Source organism: Cervus canadensis, chromosome 17 (genome assembly GCF_019320065.1).
Source record: "Cervus canadensis isolate Bull #8, Minnesota chromosome 17, ASM1932006v1, whole genome shotgun sequence".
In the NCBI taxonomy this organism is placed as follows: Eukaryota; Metazoa; Chordata; class Mammalia; order Artiodactyla; family Cervidae; genus Cervus; species Cervus canadensis.
In genome coordinates this window covers 22,131,094-22,153,239 of record NC_057402.1, presented here as the reverse complement: position 1 = coordinate 22,153,239, position 22,146 = coordinate 22,131,094, and the positions used below count along the sequence as shown (strand labels likewise).

At 41.6% G+C, this 22,146-nt stretch overlaps 1 protein-coding gene across 1 annotated transcript in view; it reads right to left on the bottom strand.

Moving 5' to 3' along the window:
• The window catches only part of NKX2-8 (NK2 homeobox 8), a 74,480-nt gene extending 52,652 nt beyond the window's left edge, over positions 1-21,828 (bottom strand). The window contains exon 1 of the mRNA XM_043490162.1: positions 21,776-21,828. The gene's annotated coding sequence lies outside the window, so the exon portion shown is untranslated. The remainder of the gene's footprint in view (positions 1-21,775) is intronic.
• Between the last annotated feature and the right edge of the window lie 318 nt (positions 21,829-22,146).

Sequence of the window (22,146 nt, the reverse complement as noted above, 5' to 3'; positions counted from 1 at the left end):
ATCCTTTAAAAGACCCACCTCCCAGAATATTGGAAATAAAAGCAAAAATAAACAAATGGGACCTAATTAAAATTAAAAGCTTTTGCACAACAAAGGAAACTATAAGCAAGGTGAAAAGACAGCCCTCAGAATGGGAGAAAATAATAGCAAATGAAGTAACAGACAAAGGATTAATCTCAAAAATATACAAGCAACTCCTGCAGCTCAATTCCAGAAAAATAAATGACCCAATCAAAAAATGGGCCAAAGAACTAAACAGACATTTCTCCAAAGAAGACATACAGATGGCTAACAAACACATGGAAAGATGCTCAACATCACTCATTATCAGAGAAATGCAAATCAAAACCACAATGAGGTACCATTACACGCCAGTCAGGATGGCTGCTATCCAAAGGTCTACAAGCAATAAATGCTGGAGAGGGTGTGGAGAAAAGGGAACCCTCTTACACTGTTGGTGGGAATGCAAACTAGTACAGCCACTATGGAGAACAGTGTGGAGATTTCTTAAAAAACTGGAAATAGAACTGCCATATGACCCAGCAATCCCACTCCTGGGCATACACACCGAGGAAACCAGATCTGAAAGAGACACGTGCACCCCAATGTTCATCGCAGCACTGTTTATAATAGCCAGGACATGGAAGCAACCTAGATGCCCATCAGCAGACGAATGGATAAGGAAGCTGTGGTACATATACACCATGGAATATTACTCAGCCATTAAAAAGAATTCATTTGAATCAGTTCTATGAGATGGATGAAACTGGAGCCCATTATACAGAGTGAAGTAAGCCAGAAAGATAAAGACCAATACAGTATACTAATGCATATGTATGGAATTTAAAAAGATGGTAACGATAACCCTATATGCAAAACAGAAAAAGAGACACAGATGTACAGAACAGACTTTGGGACTCTGTGGAGAAGGCGAGGGTGGGATGTTCTGAGAGAATAGCATTGAAACAAGTATACTATCAAGGGTGAAACAGATCACCATCCCAGGTTGGATGCATGAGACAAGTGCTCAGGGCTGGTGCACTGGGAAGACCCAGAGAGATGGGATGGGGAGGGAGGTGGGAGGGGGGGTTCAGGGTGGGGAACACATGTAAATCCATGGCTGATTCATGTCAATGTATGGCAAAAACCACTACAATATTGTAAAGTAATTAGCCTCCAACTAATAAAAATAAATGGAAAAAAAAGAAAAGAATGAACTCCCCACTTGGATGCTACCTCAAGAGACTGAATAAGAAATCTAATTCTTTGGGTTGTTCCTTGGTTGGCAGACTGTTGTTTTGCGCTGTCTCCACATCATGAAGGGTCACGTGGCTGCAGGCCTTCTCCAAGGATGACTCACACCTGTGTGGGAGGGGCCGTGAGCTACCTGAGGGCAGGATGAGGGCCTATTAAGCTTCAATTTGAGTTTGTTCCTCTGCCTTAGACCTGGTTCTTTTTTCAAGAGCTACAAATTTAGTTCAGTTTCACTCTCCCCTGGGCTAATCAGCACAATCAGTCCTGATACAATAAGCAGGCTGGAAGAAAGCTGAGCCATCCACCCATTAACAAAGAGACTAGAATGCTCCTGAAGCCACATCCTGGCTCCAGCTGGGCTGGTGTTCCAGTGACAAGAAATGGCCTGAAGAAAACATTCTGTGCCACGTTCCTTGGACCAAGGTTCTTGATTAGTTCTCCCAAAGGCTACTCACAAGAGGCAGGCTTACTCTCCTCCCTTCACCTGTAGTAAGCATATATGGTTATCCGTGTAGAAAGCTACTCCAAAACTTGGTGATCTAAAGCAGCAAACAGTTACTATCTGAGTTTCTAATTGCTGGGAATCTGTGAGCAGCTTAGCTGGGGCTTCCGATTTCAGGTCTCACAAGGTCAAGATGTCAAGCTGAGGCCGGAGCCTTCTCAAAGCTTAACTGGGAGAGGATCTACTTCCAAGCTGAATTTCCTGGCTGTTGGCCAGAAACATCACTCGCTAGCCAAGTGGGTCTCTCCTTAGGGCCTCTCACAGCATGGCAGTGGGCTTCCTTCAGAGCCGACTAGCTAGAGAGCCAGTCTTTGTGACCCAAACTCAGTAGTGGTGGCCCATCAATTGTGCTGTATCCTATGTATTAGAAACAGATCCATCTCACATACAAGGGGAAGGAAGTCCACAGGGCTTCAATGACAGAAAGCAAGGATCCTTGGAAGTTTTAATCCAGCCTTGTTATTTCGGGGCCCACAGTGGTACAGGCAGTGATGTAATGGTCATATGCCTCTGGACATAACTCTGGTGTATCTCTTTTAATAAGTAGGAAAGTACACATAATTGTATTAACCATCTTCCTACAAAAGCAAGCACTGATGTAGTTACACACCTGCACCATGGACATAAACCAAATACATATCCTGGGGAGAGTTGAGTTATACTAGTTTGTTGAGGACAGTGAGCCTGAAACATACACGCAGTGTATTTTCTCCACATTCTCCTGTGACCCCCCCGGGGCTGAGTTCTGGTTCTACCTTATACCAGCTGTGTGACTCTGGACAAGAAACTCCCCTGAAGCTCCATTTCCTCATCTAGGGATGGAGGGGTAATAACAGAATTCATGCCACTGGGTTTGGGGTGGGATTAAATGGAAATAATTATACATATAAAGGGGCTTCCCAGGTGGCTCCGCTTGCCAATGCAGAAGATGCAGGTTCGATTCCTGGGTCGGAGATCTCCTGGAGGAGGAAATGGCAACTCATCCCAATATTCTTGCCTGGAAAATCTCATGGACAGAGGAGCTTGGCAGGCTACAGTCCATCGGTCTCAAAGAGTCAGACACAACTGAACACAGCATACACACACACACACATAAAGACCAAGCACCGTGCCTGGCACACGATGTGTACTAAAGAAATCCTGGGGCTTATCACCATTAGTATTCCATTGCTATTCTTTAATCTAATGGATTTTGTTTCAGACTTTCTGCTCTTAAAGCCTGGCTTGGCTCCCTTTAAAATTTAACAAAAGCTAGTCAATGCTAAAAACCCATGGACAGGTTTTTATGATACCAATAGGTACAAGCTAAAACCACAGTCTTTGGATATCTGAGGCTGGTAGTTGGCAACAAAATACAGCATTTCAAAAAAAAAATATATATATATATATATAGCATCTCAAAAATAGGTTACTGCAGAAATTTTAGGAAACAAAACATTATAGATTGGGAGAAGGGGAGTTGAATTTTCACATTTCACCTCTTTAATCTTTGCCTGCATTTTGAATGGGTGATTTCTGAGTGAATCCACACAGAGAAAGAAAATACGGTCTGATATCTTGTGGCTTGGGTTCAAGGCCCTGAGTGTCTCAGACGGAAGATGGACCACAGACACTCTGCTTACTGAAGTTATAATCTGTGCTTGAGCAGAGTAAGTGTCTTTTACTGCTTGCCCCAGGCAGTGTTCGTTGCATTCCAAAAGTTTAGAAATACATGGGTGGACACATGATCTATGAAATAACTGTTGACTTTTCCATGTGCTTTGGGAAGGGGCTAAGGAGGACAAAGGCACTTTTTTCCCCTTTCTCTCTCAACTTTTTTTTTCTCTGAGAAGCCGCAGAATTTTGACCCACTTCACATCTGCCTCCTGCCTCTGGTTTTGAAATCTGCAGCCTGATGGCTTGTTTGCTTGTTAGCATGAAAGGCTTGCTCTGGGTCTGTGCTTGCTTGTTAGTAAAGAACCAACAAGCGTTGCCGTCCAAAGGTAATCACAGACTGAAATCACTTCCAGATGCCAAACCCCACTGCTGATGGTGAAAGCAGACTTTACGATTGCAGCGGACCAGGTACTTGATGGCTCTCACCCAATCCTGTTAGGGTTCTGAACATGCACGTGTGTTCCCCTCCTTTCCTTTCTCTCCCCTTGCCCCCTCTTTTTCCCCTCTCTGCCATTCCTTGCTTTCCTCAGCCGTGAATCAATTTTAATCTGAAGAGCAAAATCAAAACTGGATACAGCCCAGACTCAATTCTGCCGCAAGCATCTGAACTGCTGTTACCCTGGGACCTGTTAGGTGATGAGAGCTCCCAGTTACAGCGGCAGCCACGAGGGAGAGGGGTGGCTCTTTGCTCCAGCCCCATCCTCACAGGCTTCTAGACAGCCTATCCCAGGCAAAGTGCAAACATGGAGAATACTGTTCCTCAGGCAATTCGTGAAGCTGGGACCAGAGGGATTATCCTGTCTCCAGAAAAAGGATCACTGCTCACATTCAACTCAGAGATAAGGCTGGTTGGCAGAGCTGGAACTCACACTGGTGGGCTATGTGGGACTCAGCAGGGACCTGGGAGACTCTGGTTTCAGTCCCTAAAAGCTGAGGCATATGAGAGCTTTCCACAGAGTTTGAGAAAAGAAAAAGGTAGAGGAGGAGAGGGAGGAAGCAAAGCTAAAAGGAAGAAAAGGACTCAGTACTAACAATATTCTCAGTTACGTAGTTAAAGTACTGAAGTCTGAGAAAGAACAGAATCAAGAAGACTTTCAAAAGAGGAACTGATCATAGACGTATTGATTTTCTCCCCTCAAAGGGTGAGTACCATGAAATTCAGGTTCCATCCCAGTCTACCCACTGAAAGGGCATAAGTGACAGAATCTTTCCTTCATTCACTAATTAGTCTCCTTCTCCAAAGCTCCAGGGAGACCTGGCCATTTGTGAAGACAAGAATCTGTATGATTTGACTATATGCACATAGATAATACCCAAAGAAACATTTGTATATTAGCCAGTAGAAAAGCTTTTTTTAAAAAATATCCCTCATTTTGGTTTATGTGTAGTTAGTATACTTAAGTTATTACTTCCCTTGTGAATAATTCATTAAAATTTAAATGTAACGCAAATGTATTTCTTCCCAGGCACAATAGCATACAGCTTGCACTCAACCACTTATTCCCAGATGTTTATACCAACAGGGTCCAAGAACTCCATAAAACTAGGATAATAGCACATTGAAAATATCTGGCCACAACCCATAAAGGGACGTGCATAATAAAACTGCTCCCACCCACCCCCATCCTCCCACCGGTGCAAAATTTCCAAATGTTTCAAAGTAATTTTCTAAAGGTGTAGTGGGAGTAGATGCCCCAAATCCTATATTCTCATATTACTGAGACCTGAGTTCAAGATCAAATTGAAGTACATGTTTCCAAACCCTTTAAACAGAATCTCTTAAAAATGAGCCCTGAAAAAAATAACCTTGAATGGCTGGTGAGCAGTTTGTTTCACTGTAAGGAAAAATAAAAGGGAGGGGGGTGTGTGTGTGTTTGTGTGTGTGTGTGTGTGTAAATAGATGCCCAAAGTGATGAGTGTATTCTCCAAACGGCCAGGTTTTTACCACCTTACTAACATCTATATGGTCAAAGGTTAATTATATAACAAAGAAAACTATTTGTTAATGCTACTTTCCCCTTTATTTTGTTTTGGGAATATTAATTATTTTATGTCAGTTCCTCAAGCAGCTACTCACCTTAGATGCACAATAATTTACACCAAAAAAACAGCAAAACACTCTAGTTCATTCAGTTCTGGATTCCCGTTAGAAATAAGGGGCATCTGAAAACTGACCAGTTCAGTGTCTGGTCAGTCAGCTGTTGGGCCTCATCTATTTAAGAGGATAGAATTAGGTACATAAATGAGAAAACTCTGCTTCTGTATCAAGGGAGGTAATAGGGCAATAATAGGAAACTGGTTAGAATGATAACTAGGAGAAAGACGTGATAAATGAACAAGTCCATAGCATATCTTGGCCACCCAGAAAGGTATGAATAGTAATGTACTCAGGGAGCGACAAAAGATGACAGACTTGTGTCTGACAGTGAAATAAGGCAGTGGACAGACAGGGGAGGGGTGTAATCTGCCGTGAAGTAGAAACAAACTGTATTTAATGTCAGAAAATCTGGGATCCAGTTAGGCTTTTCCCGTTAGTAGTCATGTGGCTTTGGCTTAGTTACCTCATCTACAATCTTATGATAATTGCTCCTATTTTGGATGCTTGATGAAGAGACCAAGGAGGCTAAGAGGCTTTGCAAGTTGTAAAGTATTCTGTGTATTTGCCCTATCAGAGTGGGTGACATTGTATAAACAGGCAGCTGACAAAAGTTTTTATTTTGTCAAAATCTGGAACCCAGTTTCACTTTTATTTATACCTAACATATACCTAAAAAGATGCTGTCCCTCTCTCTATCTAATGGGGGTTGCAATATTTGTCTTATGTGGTTGTTGCATAAATAAATGAGAGCCACTAGAGATTTGTAGAGGACAAGGCGCTACTCAAACTCAAAGCTTCATTACACTTTGGTGAAACACAACACATGCTCATTCATTCAATCACTTATTTAACAGACATCATTCTTGAGCATTAAATGACACCAGGTTCTGCCCCACTCAACAAATATTATGGTGAATAAGACCTGACCTTATCCTCATAAGACTTTAGACAAGTTTCTTAAGCAAATGACTTGCAAAGTAGAAGACCACATTTTTAAATCACAAATATTTACAATATCTCACCATACATATACTTTAACACAGAGTCAAGAATATTTAGTAGAAAAATAACTAGATAAGAAATCAGGAAAATAGATAAGAAATTAGGAGATGGGGATTTGGTTTCAGATCTTTAAAGGTACATCAGTCAAAGTCTTCGTACCCCTGTTTTTCCATCAATAGGAAATCAGGGTCTATGTGATTCAAAGACATTCTCTTAAGTGGGTAGGTGCCTTTATTCCAAATTTAACAGATTAGACTACTGGACAACGGATCTGATTTCTTTAACAAGTCAATGGCTTGAAGAAAAAAGGAGAAAGAAGGAGGTATTAAAAGATACCTGAGATATATAACAACCAAATAACATGTAGACTTTAAATAACCACCTGTAACAGAGTTTCTGAAATAACTGTGGAAATTTGAACACTGTCTGAGTTTTGGATGATACCACAGAAACATTGATTATTTTTTGTTAGGTATGATAGTAGCAGTATGAGTTTATAAGAAATGGCCCATGATTTTTAGCACCTGTAAGAATGAAATGGCTTAACACCTGGACTTATAGAAAATAAAATACTAAATAATCAAAAGGTTTATTATATAACAGAGAAAAGAAACTAAAGTCTTCCACAAACATGTGCGTATACAGACCGATCTTACAGCCAGCATTACTCTCATTTTTTTTCTCTCACCTGATACACAAAATATATTACCAAACTCAGTGAGGTGAAAATACTTTCCTAATTACTTGAGTTAAATTTGATGTGGGGAAAGAACATAGGGAAGAAAGTTTCCAAACTCACTTCTTTGTGATAAGATTTCATTAAAGTCATGGGTGCTAGACTTGCACTGGGTAATTGAGGAAACATGGATGCTTCTAGCACTATATCTGGCTTTGGTATGGTTGCAAAGTTGTGGGAGGGAGGATAAAAGTAGTCAAATTCTGCCACAAATGCCTTCTGACTCAGTAGATCAAAATTAGTAATGCATTTTTTGAGTTTGCATATTTAAACTAGACATATGTATGTCTTTGCTTATCTAGGACTGACCGGCTGCTGAAATAGGGTAATTCACAATGTCTTACATGGTCACTACTCCAGTGTAGTCCTTTCACCAGCAGTATTGGCATCCCCTGGGAACTTGTTACAACTGCAGTAGGTATGACTCCACCCCAGACTTAATGATTTAGAATCTACATTTTATCTAAAAGAAAACAATTAAAAAATGGGCAGAAGACCTGAATAAACACTTCTCCAAAGAAAACATACAGATGGCCAACAAGCACATGAAAAGATGATCAACACTGCTAATCATCAGAGAAATACAAATCAAAAGGAGAAATCACTTCATACCTGTCAGAATGGCTACAAACAGTGTACAAACAACAAATATTGACAAGGGTGTAGAGAAAAGGGAACCCTCACACACTGCTGGTGGGAATGTAAATTGGTTAACTATGGAAAACCATATGGAGGTGACTCAAGAAACTAAACACAGTACTACCATATGACTCAACAATTCCTCAGCTGGGTATATATCTCAAGAAAGTGAAAACATTAATTCAAAAAGATACAAGTATCCCAATGTTCACAGCAGCATTATTGACAGTAGCCAAGAGAAGGAAGCAACCTAAATGTCTACCAGCAAATGAATGGATAAAGAAGAGGTGGTATATATACAATGGAATACTACTCAGACATTAAAAAAAGAATGAAATTTGCCATTTGCAACAACATGGATGGATCGAGAGGGTATTATGCTTAGTGGAATCAGAGGAAGACAAATAGTGTATGCTATCACTTATATGTGGAATCTAAGAAAATAAAACAAATGAATGAAAACAACAAAACAAACTCCCAAGTAACAAACTAGTGGTTACCGGTGGGGAGAGGGGAAGGAGGAGAGGCAAGATAGGGTAGAAGATTAAAAGGTACAAACAAATATGTATAAAATAAATAAGTTACAAGGAGATATTATACAGCATAGGGAATATAGCCAATATTTTATAATAACTTTAAATGGAGTATAATCTTTAAAATTTGTGAATCACTACATTGTACACCTGAAACCAATATCAGTAAATCAATTATACCTCAATTTTCAAAAAGCAATGTACATTTTAACAAGATCTCTAGTTGTCTTATGGTCATTAAAGTTTGAGACGCTTTGCCTTAGAATCTAAGACTTGGATAATTATCAAAAAAGAATACAAAGAATACATGTTATTATTGTTATTTGTGTGAAGCAGCTTCCAGGAGAATCATATCAAAATAGCATTCAGGTTTTGAAATAGTGACACAGTGGAAGAGTTTGCCTTACATGTATCGTCTCCAAAAATTATCCACCTATATTTATGGACGTAGCTGCTGTCTGTAGTCTCCCTGCCTGATAAAAACCAAACCACCTCAGCGTTCATTACCTCCACCCCAAGTGTCTCTCTTTTTAATGTCTGAAATCACTGACTACTCTTAGAATTTAAGGCAGAAGCACCAATAGTCTTGGGAGGCCACAAGACTTATCTTGAAGGCTTATCTCTTTGTAAACTTAGAAGTTCCCCAGAAGTGTTCTTAAAATATCCCGATGTTGATTTACTCAACCTTTTCAGTGATCAAAATTGTGTTCCTTATGGATTTTTCCCTGCACTGTCGCAGGCTAGAGCAGAGATAGTGGGCAGCGCTCCCCCCACCGCGACAATGTCACCACTTTCTCCTTCACCCACCACCTCTGGGCATTTTGTACACGGCTCCCCGCAGCAGCACAGCCTCTCCCTGACCTTTTGTCAGAGAGTGTGGCTGTGAGGATCCCCCAGACTTGATGCACAGAAGGGAGGGCCCTCTCTGCTCCACACCAGGTTATCATCCAATTTCACTTATCCTGCTAAGGTCCACTGTGAAAGTTCTACATGTTATTCTTTGTCTGGTGACATTTAGGAAATGAATCATATAGTTACCAGCTTGCTACTCCACTTAAGGCTGCTCAAAGGCCCTTTCTACTTCCGTCTCTCTGTATTAAATGTGGGTGAAGCATCCTGAAAGTAGAATTAATGCTGAGTTCAAAACTGAAAGACAACAGTGTAAACCCAGTCATCTGTGTTACAGGGAAAAGCACATCCCACGTTAAAACATCTCGAGTCTGTCCTTTTCTGTGGTCCTGGAGGTTCAAATGGTGAGTATAATAGGAACATCCTAGGCGCCATAACAGCCCCATAAATATCTCTTGAGCAGAGCACTGCATCGCTCCCTGGACTCCAAGAGCCTTCTTTGAAGTCGCAGGGCAGAAGTTGTGCATGTGGAAGAGGTATGCAACTTATTATCATTACTTGCCACTGCTTTAGAAGCTTTTAAGTAATACTAGATTTATCACATTTTTCTTACAGCAAATTTTAGCTTCATCTAGTGTTTCTTCTGAAGCCTGAACCAATAAACTGGTTTGTCTTTGTAGTTGATCTGCCATAGTAGTTCCCATATTTTTCTGCCAAGAAGCCCTTTTGGAATCCTATTAAATGGGTAGCATGACATTTATAGTCTCAGAAATTAGAACACCTGGAAAGAGGCCCAGAACTTACCCGGTCTCTTGGGGGACCCTCTAGTACAAAGCAGGCTGGACCTTGCTGCTTTGCTGCCCTTTCCTCCTGAGGTCCACTCTCATCTGGAGCAGCCCCTTTAGGCTGCATTGCCGAGCATTGGGCAGGGTAAATATTCATATTCTTGTTTGATTCTGCTGAGGGACTGATGTAAAGTTAACATGCCTGTAATCAGCTAGAGAGGGCTTCTCTGATGGCTCAGCGGTAAAATATTTGCCTGCAAAGCAGGAGACCCACCAGACGCACAGCACGCACGAGACGCAGGAGACGCAGGTTGCATCCGTGGGTTGGGGAGATCGGCGGGAGGCGGAAATAGCAATCCATTCCAGTATTCTTGCCTGGAAAATTCAATGGACAGAGGAGCCTGGCCAACTACAGTCCATGGGGTCACAAAAGAGTCAGAAACGACTTAGCGACTAAACCACCATCACCACCACAAATCTCTCTAGAGATGCAAATGTAATCCTCAATTTTGAACATTTTTGTCCCGCAAACAAGAACCTTATACACACCCATGTCTAAGGGCTCACCTTTAATTTTCTTTTTAATCTCTGTAAACCTCCTTGGGTCATATCAGGTAGCTGCAGCTTCTTATATCTCATGTTTTTTTCTTTCTTGGCTTATTTTTAGCTTTTGCTTGTCTCCCAGGCAAGAATACTGGAGTGGATTGCCATTTCCTTCTCTGGAGAATCTTTCTGACTCAAGGATTGAACCTTCATCTCCTGCATTGGCAGGTGGATATTTTACTGCTCAGCCACCAGGGATGCCCAGAGAGATTTGTACTCAGGTATTAATTTTATAAATGTTTCACATTGGTTTTAATAGTATAATCAACCTTCTGAAAAAGAACATAAGACTAAGTTGTGGTTTAAGAGCTTCATTTCGCTGACAAAGGTCCATATAGTCAAAGCTATGGTTTTTCCAGTAGTCGTGTATGGATGTGAGAGTTGGACCATAAAGTAGGCTGAATGCCAAAAAATTAATGCTTTCGAATTGCAGTGCTGGAGAAGACTCTTGAGAGTCATTTGGACTGCAAGGAGATCAAACCAATCAATCCTAAAGGAAATCAACCCTGAATATTTATTGAAAGGATTGATGCTGAAGCTGAAGCTCCAATATTTTGGCCACCTAATGCAAACAGCCGACTCATTGGAAAAGATCCTGATGTTGGGAAAGATTGAAGGCAGGAGGAGAAGTGGGTGGCAGAGGATGAGATAGATAGTATCACCTACTCAATGGTCATGAATTTGAGTAAACTCCAGGAGACAGTGAAAGACAGGGAATTCTGGTGTGCTGCGGTCCATTGGGTTAGAAAGAGTTGGGCACAACTTAGCGACTGAACAACAACAACAACAAATTCCATAAATACTAATGCAATTTAAAAACAGGAGTTAAATAGAAGGAGAGCTGAGAAGACATACAAGTTATAAATTCCTCACATTTCTTACCTTGGAGCCAGTGTATATGCCTGAATTTGATAAAAATAAGAAATAGAAGAATAATTATATACTTTTAAAGTGAAAACTGTTAGAAATAGAAACAGAAATTGTTTGTAGAATAGGAAGACACTGGGGATTAAGGAAAGGGAGATTTTACTTTTTATTTTAAATATGCCTATGTGGTGTGATAAAAAACAAAACAAAACATGAGCATGCACCACCTTTACGATTATATATCTTGAACATCTTTCCAGGTGTAACCCAAATGTTACCAGCCTGCTGATATAATTGAGATCACATTTATATTTACGTTTGAAATGTGTGTGTGTGCTCAGTCACTCAGCCGTGTCCAATTCTTTGCAGCCCCATGGACTGTAGCCCACCAGGCTCCTTCTTCTGTCCATGAAATTTTTCAGGTAAGAATACTGGAGCGAGTTGCCATTTCCTCCTGCAGGGGATCTTCCAGACCTAGGAATCGAAGCCAGGTTTCCTGTGTCTCCTGCGTAGGCAGGCGGGTTCTTTACCACTGAACTACCTGGGAAGCCCAGGAAGGCAGAGATTGTTGGCTAAAAAGGCAAGTACAGTGTGATCTCATTTAGCAAACACATGCACATAGATATACAGAAAAAGATCTGGAAGAATATATATTGAACATTGATATCAACCACTGAAAACTGACAGTGGTTGTCTCTGGTAGGAGTGTTTTAATTTTTGTTAACTGAAGTATAGTATTTTTGTTAATCAAAGTATAATAACATATTATATATATAATACATTAAAACATATATAATACATTATTAAAACATATATATAATACATCGTTAAAACATTATATATAATAAATACATCATTAAAACATTTTATATATGTTATAAAACATATAATATATATAGCATATATGTATAATAATATGTTCCAGGTTATTTTCATTATAGGTTATCACAAGATATTGAATATAGTTCCCAGTGTGATACAGTAAATTCTTGTTGCTTATCTACTTTATATATAGTGTTTTAATTTTTTAATCTATGTTTATTTTCATTTTCTAATTTGCCACCATATGTACTGCTTTTGTAATAATGAGACTTGATTTTAGAATTCCAGTTTCTGTTTCCTTAGCCTGGAGCTTGGATTCCCTTTCTCCTCTATCAATATCTAACTCATAAATAACATAATGGCTCCTCCCCTCCATATTTTCCCTCCTCTCTATCAACAATTTTACTCTTGGAAATACGAAGGCTATACAGATAAGTAACATGGGTAATTAAGGCTGGTGAGTCACACCACTGGGATTCTTCCAAATTCACACCGGTCTAGGTAGACTCAGACGTCATGTGCACCCCTTGTGTTTTTAATTTCTCACCTTCACCATGGGAAATGAATGAATGTCTGCAGGTCAAGACACAGCACATTCATTCCTCAGATTATAACAATGCACCTGAGTTAAGATGGACTATAACATCTCTGTGCTATTGCTGACAAATAGCTGATGGAAACCTTAAGGCTTCCTCTGTCAGAGAAAACAGCACTAGTTCTGAATGGCACGGGAGACTTGGTGAGAGGCCTCTCTCATCTCACAGTGTGAGCTGCACATGTGCACCCACACTTGACTCTGACCCCGAAGCATTTCCAACACCAGAGATGTTAAGGGTGTGCTTTTTTTGAAACAGCTCTGTCCCAGGTATTCACAAAAGACAGAAAGAACAATGGTGTGTTTATAACTCTCTGAAACCAATAAGAGTTCCACATGGGGAGAAAGAGGGGGACTATCACAAGATTAATCGGCAACCGTTTATATTATTCACACAAATGTTTGGTCTTCTGGGAAAGTGTGTAAGTAAAGCCCCATAGCTGAAAGCAGCAACACATCATAAGTCCTGGGAGATGTGTGCTGGATGGCGGGAGGCTGGAAGGGACAGAAAGGATAAGAATGAATTTAAAGTTTTAAGAAAATTGAAGTTGAAGTGAAAATAGTCATCCTATATGAGAAAAGCAATAATAAGAGAAAATAACTTAATAGGTTTTTCAAATCCTTGCATTTAGAGAAGAACTCATACTGTAGCCTTCCTGTACAAATGTAATGTACAGTTCCAAAGAATTAGGACCTACTTGAAATACAGCTAACCATTGGATTCTTTTATAGCATCCCTGTCTTATCATGATTCAGGTGCATCCTGATTCAGGCTATTACAACTAGATCCAAAAAAAGATTTTTGATGGAACACCTAAGCAATAGCCTGGATAGTAACCCTGATCTCCAACATCTCCATATTTTCCTCCATTCTCAACATTAGTAGTCAAATCTAGGGACCTTACAGGATAAAAATGTCTTTCAAAACGTCTCCTTTCCCCCCATTTTTCTCCCAAGATCATCTCAAGGCATTGGAGCTTAGAGGGTCCTTATGGGTCATTTATTTAAGCCTCAGATTTTACAGATGATCCAGAGAGAGAATATGGTTTCCCAAAGTAATTGGTGACAAAATCCAGACCTGTATCCGACTCTCTTAAATCCCAAGCCCAAACCTACTTATGATGAACCCCACACAGTTCATGATCACTTACAGATCGGGTATCTTACATTGTGCTTAATTTAGTTCTCTTCTCAGTAAAGCAATACCAAGCAAAACAAAAATGAATGAAAATCCCAAGAAGTGCACGCCCCTTCACACACACCCTTCCCTTAAGGACAGTCATAAGAGTCTGCCACAATGACATGTAACCAACAAATACTTAAACGTGAGAATATCCTTAATGTATAGACTCCTTTGATTTTAGCCTGTCAGAACTAATCATGTCTTTCTATAGCTTCTCATAGAAATGTTTAGCATATTGTTTGTCTCTTCAAGGTAAGCGTGGCATTCTTTATTATCCTAAAGGTTTGCACTCATCATTCCATTATTTGTAATTAGCTATTTGCGTGGCTATTCTTTCCATGTGCTGTAAGACCTTAACTAACAGGCATTTGTCAAGTCCATCTCTTTGTCCTCTTACACCTGCACAGAGGAGAAAAATGAACGAATTAGATCAATAAGTAAGCCAACACAGTCCACATGTTTGGATGGCTCTTTCTTCTTTTTCAAGACGACAATCTATTGTAGTCATCAAGAAATTATGTTATACACAACTCCAATTTAAAACCTGATGTTTTTGCCACTTAAATACTTCTAAAATAGGTAAGATTTAGTAGAGATTTTGCAACTACCGGCATTTAAAAGCTAGAGGGTGTAGTTAATTGTCAACTGCAAGTCTCTTCTATCTTGTGAACTGTAAAATGTTTTTTAAACTACCTTAATTTAACTTTTACCCTGCCTAGCTTCTAGCACAGAGTAGGGGTTGAAAATGCCGAGGTGATAAATTAGCTTTTTTTTTTTCTTTCTACAGCCAATAAGTGATCAAGCCATGATTCAAATCAGGTAGTCAATCACCTGAAACCACACTTCTAAAATATTCTTTGACTTCATCTCTCTATCGGTTTCTCAGGTTCTATGCTTATAGCACTGGGTCTGGAAGTCTACTTAATAATATAGACCTGGCTCTCTGGGGGATGAAAAGCCCTGTTTGAACCAATTGCTGGTTTCTGTAGTGTAAATACCCCCACCATAGCAAATTTAAAGCTACTGACATGATGTCACTGAACAGAGAGTTGGAAAGAGGTAAATGGTAGCACACTATTATATTAACATAAATTATTATATGGTATTCTTACCATATGTGCATAGAAGACACAAATAACCACCCAGTGATAACAGTAAAATACAAAAATATAATTAGTAATAAATATTAAACATTTATTACCTGTTTTTAAACAATTTTAAATTTATATAATTTGGTTGTAAATAATGGCTGAGTTTAGCAATTGCCTCATTTAATTTCTAAAAATGTAATAACTCTCTCTCCTGAGCCCACCACACTCAATTGAGTCTATCCCTAAAGTGCCAATATGTATCTTATGTGAACTCAAGCTATTTGATCTTTATCACCTCTGTTTCTCACCTGTAAAATAAGACTAAATAATGATAATACCTACTGTGTAGGGGTTTTTTGAAGATTAAATACATAAAGTGCTCAGAATTGTGCCTGGCATAAGGTAAGTACTACATAAGTATTATCTATTATTGCTATTATTCCCATTAGTAATAAACCAAAGGCACAGTTTTTAGGATTCAGAAGAATAAGCAGTTTGGCTATCTGAAGACCACTGACACTCTGTGATGATCGCCGAGACAGAAAACAGATACAAAATGTGATCAGCCTGGATATTATTTCATCACATCCAACACTCTCTGGACAAAATTACATATTATAGAATGTGTCCTCTATTCTGAGTAATTGAAACCAGCTGAAAAAAATGTGAACTCTACTATGCAAAAAGATCTTTTAACAATAATAAATTTTTAAATAAAAATAAAATGATGGCTGAAAAACAAGTTGTACTTCTTTGGTTTCCATCTCTCCATTATGCCAGCATCAGTCAAGAATAACAAACAAGGTAACTTCACCTTGTGATAAAGACACTTTGAATTATTAGTCCACTGTGTAACACCTATGTCACCTCAAATGAGTTACTTAGCTTTCCTGCATCTGAGTCGCCTCATCTATAGCAAGAAGTTCATCAGAGTCTGTCCCTCATGGCTTTGTTGTGAGGCTTAAATAAGAAATGTTATGTGCTTAGCACAATGCCTGGCACAGAGGACATCCTAATTATATTAGCTTTTATTACTGTGTGTCTTCTCATTGCTGAGATAGTTACACAGCGTCTAAGCTATTATTTTGATAACTAATTCTGTGCATTGGGGAAGATGGGAGGTAGAGGACAATAACATACTTTATCCTCAACAAAATGGGGCTACTGATGTCTTTTCTTTCTCTCCTTCAACTGTAATGTTAATCCACAAGCATTTTAAGATGCTCAATAAAAAGAAAATGTTACTGCTTTAGGAAATAGACAGCGGGGGAGCTGATGTCTGACACACTTCGTGACTTTGGTACGATGAAGAAATCAAGTAAGTCTGTGATTAAGCATTCTTTGGCAACTGAGGAACATTCCTCATCACCCCTCCTCTGACTTCATGAGCATAAGAACTAGCAAGCCCCCAAGATCTACTGGCCAACTACAACATATTTGGTTAAGGGACATACTATCTGCTAAAACTCTGAATAAAGACCAGTATAGAGAAAGTAGCAACACAGGAGTATAAAATAGACAGGCTGGGGTTTAATGAGAGCTAGAAGTTCAGTTCACCCAGCCTGAATTTCATACTGTGGGCTGGTCAGGGCACAAGGCCATAATATCTGCGGTAAAATAGGCCTGTGGTTTACAGACTGAATTCTCTAGAAACCTAGGGCCACTTAGTTCTTCTATGGTTCCACAACCAGCATTTATTGCTATCTTTTTTATACAATATGCAAGCTGTCCCTTTGAAAATGGTTTAACACACTGAATTAACAGATAACAAAGCCAAACCTAAACAACTCTTTTCCTAAAGGATCTATATATGCTTGGGACCACTACTTACAGGTTGAAATCACAGCTAAAATCAAACGAAAGCTAACCGAGGCCTTCCCTATGATCCTCCCATTCTCAGGAAGAACCTACATAATGGTGTGTCCTCCAGTATCAAGGAGCTAGAATGCCTAATAAGGGCCAGTAAGGCCATTTACCTATTCTTTAGTTAACATCCTTTGTGAAGAAAAAATTTAATGACAATAAATTTCCTTTCCAAACAGGTGAGTGCTAGTTGAAATTAAAAATCTGAATCATGCACCTTTACTTACATTGTTGATCCTAACTAATAGTCAAATTAATTGACTTCATCTGTCACCCTATTGCACTCAATTCACATGCTAGCAAGGTAACGCTCAAAATCCTTCAAGCTAGGTTTCAGCAGTATGCGAACTGAGATTTTCCAGACATACAAGCTGGATTTAGAAAAGACAGAGGAACCAGAGATCAAATTGCCAGCATTCACTGGATCATAGAGAAAGCAAGAGAATTAAAAAAAAGAAAAAACATCTGCCTCACTGACTACACTAAAACCTTTGATGGTGTGGATCACAATAAACTGTGGAAAATTCTTAAAGAGATGGGAATACCAGACCACCTTACCTGTCTCCTGAGAAATCTGTATGCAGGACAAGAAACAACAGTTAGAACTGGACATGGAACAATGGACTGGTTCAAAATTGGGAAAGGAGTATGTCAAGGCTGTATATTGTCATCCTGCTTATTTAACTTATATGAAGAGTACATCATACGAAATGCTGAGCTGGGTGACTCACAAGTTGGAATAAAGATTGCTGGGAGAAATATCAACAACCTCAGATATGCAGATGATACCATTTTAATGGCAGAAAGCAAAGAGGAACTAAAGAGCCTCTTGAAGAGGGTGAAAGAGGAGAGTGAAAAAGCTGGCTTAAAACTCAACATTCAAAAAACTAAGATCAAGGGCCATGGCATCACTTCATGGCAAGTTGATGTAAAAAAGTGGAAACAGAGACAGATTTTATTTTCTTGGGCTCCAAAAATCACTGTGGATGGTGACTGTAGCCATGAAATTAAAAGACACTTGATCCTTGGAAGAAAAACTATGTCAAACCTAGATTGCATATTAAAAAGCAGAGACATCACTTTGCCAACAAAGGTCTGTGTAGTCAAAGCTATGGTTTTTCCAGTTGTCATGTATGCATGTGAGAGTTGGACCATAAAGAAGGCAGACTGTCAAAGAATGGACGCTTTCAAACTGTGGTGCTGAAGAACACTCTTAAGAGTTCTTTGGATAGCAAGGAGATCAAACTAGTTAAACCTAAAAAAATCAACCCTGAATATTCATTGGAAGGACTGATGCTGAAGCTCTGATACTCTGGCCATCTGATGCGAAGAGCCAACACATTGGAAAAGACCCTTACACTGTGAAAGACTGAGGGCAGGAGGAGAAGGGGGTGACAGAAGATAAGATGGTTGGATGGCACCATTGACTCAATGGACATGAGTTTGAGCAAACTCAGGGAGATAGTGAAGGACAAGGAAGTCTGGCGTGCTGCAGTTCATGGGGTCGCAGAGAGTCAGACATGACTTGGCAACTGAACAGCAACAACAATTGACTTCATTTGTCACACTACTTAACACTTTTGTCCTTGAATCTCAGCTCTGTCCTTCTGAGTCACATGGAATAATTCATTCATTTGTTCCTACAACAAAATTTCCTTGGCTGCCCTCGAAAGGAAGGGACTGGAGTTACTAGGAGAGTAAGAAAGTCGTGGTCCCTATTCATGGAGTATCTACCAAAAAAGAACTGTCATAGAGGATGGCTTGCTCCATCAACCTCTGGATTACCAACTGAGAAAATCTTGACTGCATTCCTTTGATATAGTTCAAAGGAATAAGTTCAACATCTTTTCTGTATGACAGCCTTTCAGGTATTTGAGGACAACTATGCTGTCCTTATCCAACCAGTCCATCCTGAAGGGGGTAAGTCCTGGGTGTTCATTGGAAGGACTGATGCTGAAGCTGAAACTCCAATACTTCGGCCACCTCATGTGAAGAGTTGACTCATTGGAAAAGACCCTGATGCTGGGAAAAATTGAAGGCGGGAGGAGAAGGTGACGACAGAGAATGAGATGGTTGGATGGCATCACCGACTCAATGGACATGAGTTTGAGCACACTTCGGGAGTTGGTAATGGACAGGGAGGCCTGGCGTGCTACAGTCCATGGGGTCACAAAGAGTCGGACACGACTGAGTGAAATGAACGGAACTGAAAGAGGAATTACCTCTGCTCTGGTGTGGTCCTGTTCTAGTGACCAGGACTAACTAACAGAGAAGCCCACGTTTTAAAAATAAGTCAAGGATGAAGCCAGAAAAAGGAACTCGAGTAGTGTGCCCCTGCAAGGCGTCTGTGTGTGTGTGTGTAACTGATGTCAGAAACCTAACTCTGAAAACTCTTCTTTCTCTGTTTCTCAATATTTTGTTCCCATCTTTTGACTTAATCTTTTTAAAAAATATTACTTTCAAAAATTTCTATCCAAGTTGGTAAAAGTGGAAAGGAAACGCTTTCTCTTTTCCGCGGTGGTGCAGAGAGGTTGGGTACTCTCGGGGAGGGTGCGGAAGTGACCGCAGACCGGCTGGCTTTACTTGAGTCCCGTGAGCAGAGCTGGATCCCTTCCAGACGGCTGGACCCCACTGCAACCCGGTGTGTGGGGCACAAACACCCAACCTTGAGTCATCTCTTCCTACGACTTCTGGCTGGAGTCTTGAGGACACGGCTCTGGTGTTAGTCACTCAGTTATGTCCGACTCTTTGTGACCCCATGGACTCTAGTCCACCAGGCTCTTCTGCCCATGGGGTTCTCCAGGCAAGAATACTGGCGTGGGTTGCCATTTCCGTCTCCCTGGTGGACGTGAGGAGGGTCCTATATCCCCTGGAGGCTGCGCCCCCGGGAGGCTGCAGCCTTCTATGCCTGCCCCAGGCAGGGGCCACAGGAACCGGGCGCCTGCGTGAGCGTGTGTAGAGCATCCCGGGGAGCTAGGACCTGCCCTCCGCCACTCGCGGAGGTCACAGACCAAGGGCTTAGTAATTGTTACCGCAGGCGTTTCTGGAGGCATTTCGGCGCGTTTTTAGGGGAAATCGCTCCAACTGGGGACGGAGGACACTCGCTCTCCCTCCAGAAGCCACACTTCCTGGGAGGCTTCCTCGGGAGGTGGCGCCACAGCCCGCCGCTGCGCCGCAGCTGCCGCCTTTCCCCAGCGGAACCCGGGCAGCGCAAACACCAGGTGGAGCGCGTCGGTGGCCGCGGCCGGACCCCAGCAGCGCGGCTTCTCTGGCGCTCTGAGCTTTGGCGCGTTGCGATCGGAACCCCCCCTGAGGCTCACCAGCGCACAGAGGCAGTGCAGGGGCCCAGGACCCGCCCTGATGACCCAGGAGCTCTTCGTTAGGCCACGGCTGCTCTTTATGCCTTAGTGGGAGCGCCCACGGAGGACCTCGGTTGGTGACTGAGAACCAGTCCCCCACAACATCCATCTGCCGTGGGGTGCCCCAAATCCGCTCGCGAACACCATTTAAAAAAAAAAAAATCTTTAGCGATTCAGAGCAGGCAGTTCTTAAGTCCTAAAAATCTACGGAGTTTCCCGCTTGCGGCGCAATTAGACATCGGCCCGGCAGCAGCGGCCGTGAGCGAAATGCCGGGCAGCTTTGGGGCACATTTCCCCAAGAGAAAAGTCGTGTGTGGCCATCATGTCTCCGCGGCCAAGCTATGAGTTCCAGCAGGGGCTCGGGCCCTCTGTGCTCCGCAGATTCGGTTCAGGACCCGGTTCCGGGATCCGAGGTTCTGGCATTCTCGGCTCTCGGGAAAAGGACTCGCGGCCCGCGCGGTCGCTTTGGGCTGGAGGTCCCCCGCCGCGGCGCCTGCGGGACGCCGAGCCTGAGAAGGAGCCGATTTAGAGCGCTGGAGAGTTTCCAGAGATCCGGGAGAGGGCGATATTCGCCAATCCCTTCCCCCTAGAGCAACCTTGCAGACCTGGGGTGGCTGGGGTGGAGGACCTGCACGTGTCGGTAACGAAACTATGGAGCCGAGGGCCTTCCCACCCGGGGGCCTGCTAGACACGGGACCCGGAATGGGACCAGAGCGTGCGGCCAATTTTCCAGGTTTCCTCTTGCCTCTCCTCCGGTCACCGTTCTGATCAAACTCCAGCCACTCTCTCCCCCGGTCACAACCCTCACCCTTGTGTGAAGGAGAATGAGTCCGAAGAGCGCACTACAGCAGACGCTTCGTTTTCAACTTTTCGTTACAACTGTCTTCATCCAAATCCCAGGCCATTTTTCTCGGCTTCGTTTCCACGGAATAGTTGATAGCAGACAAGGAAGCGCTAGTAGTGGCGGACTTGAACCTGAGAGCTGACGCTGTGAATTTGATATCTTTAAGTCTTGGTTCGACCTTCGGGAGCGTTTCTGGGAATGTGTTTGGGGACAGTCCCGCAAGCAAGAGTCCTGCTTCAACCCTCTTTCCCTCCTTTGAGACAGTTCAGAATAGGACGACATGTGAGGTCTCCTAAGCCATTAAGATCCTCTGGTCTGCCAGAGGAGTCTCAAGTAACCAGTTACTTTGTCTTTGAGAACCACTATCCATTTGTAAGCACCTACTTAATGTCTGTTCTCTGGGGTATGCAGATATCCATGGCGTAGCATTCAAAGACAGCCCTCCACCGACCTAAAACACACACACACATACATCCCACTGCCATTTATCTTACCTTCATTTAAAATCTAATTTTAGACGTTCTTTATTCTGTATATCATTTTCATCATGAATAAATAATTTCCATGTAGTCCTTGAACTGCCAGCTGATGGGGGAGAACAGATTTGAGGACTCTTCAACCTTCAATAAAAAGAGAAGGACTTTACGACTGGGGTGAAAAGGGGCTGCTGAGCTAAGCCAATGGGGCAGCCGGCCTTTACTGTGTGCAAAAGCATTCAGACACATGGCGACCCTTTCGCAATAAAACTTTATTGATGATCGTTTGAAAGTTATGGCAACTCCAAGGTTATAAAACCTGCCATAAAATACCAAACAGTCATTAGTTTACCTGACCTCATTTCAATATAAACTTCCACAAAACATTT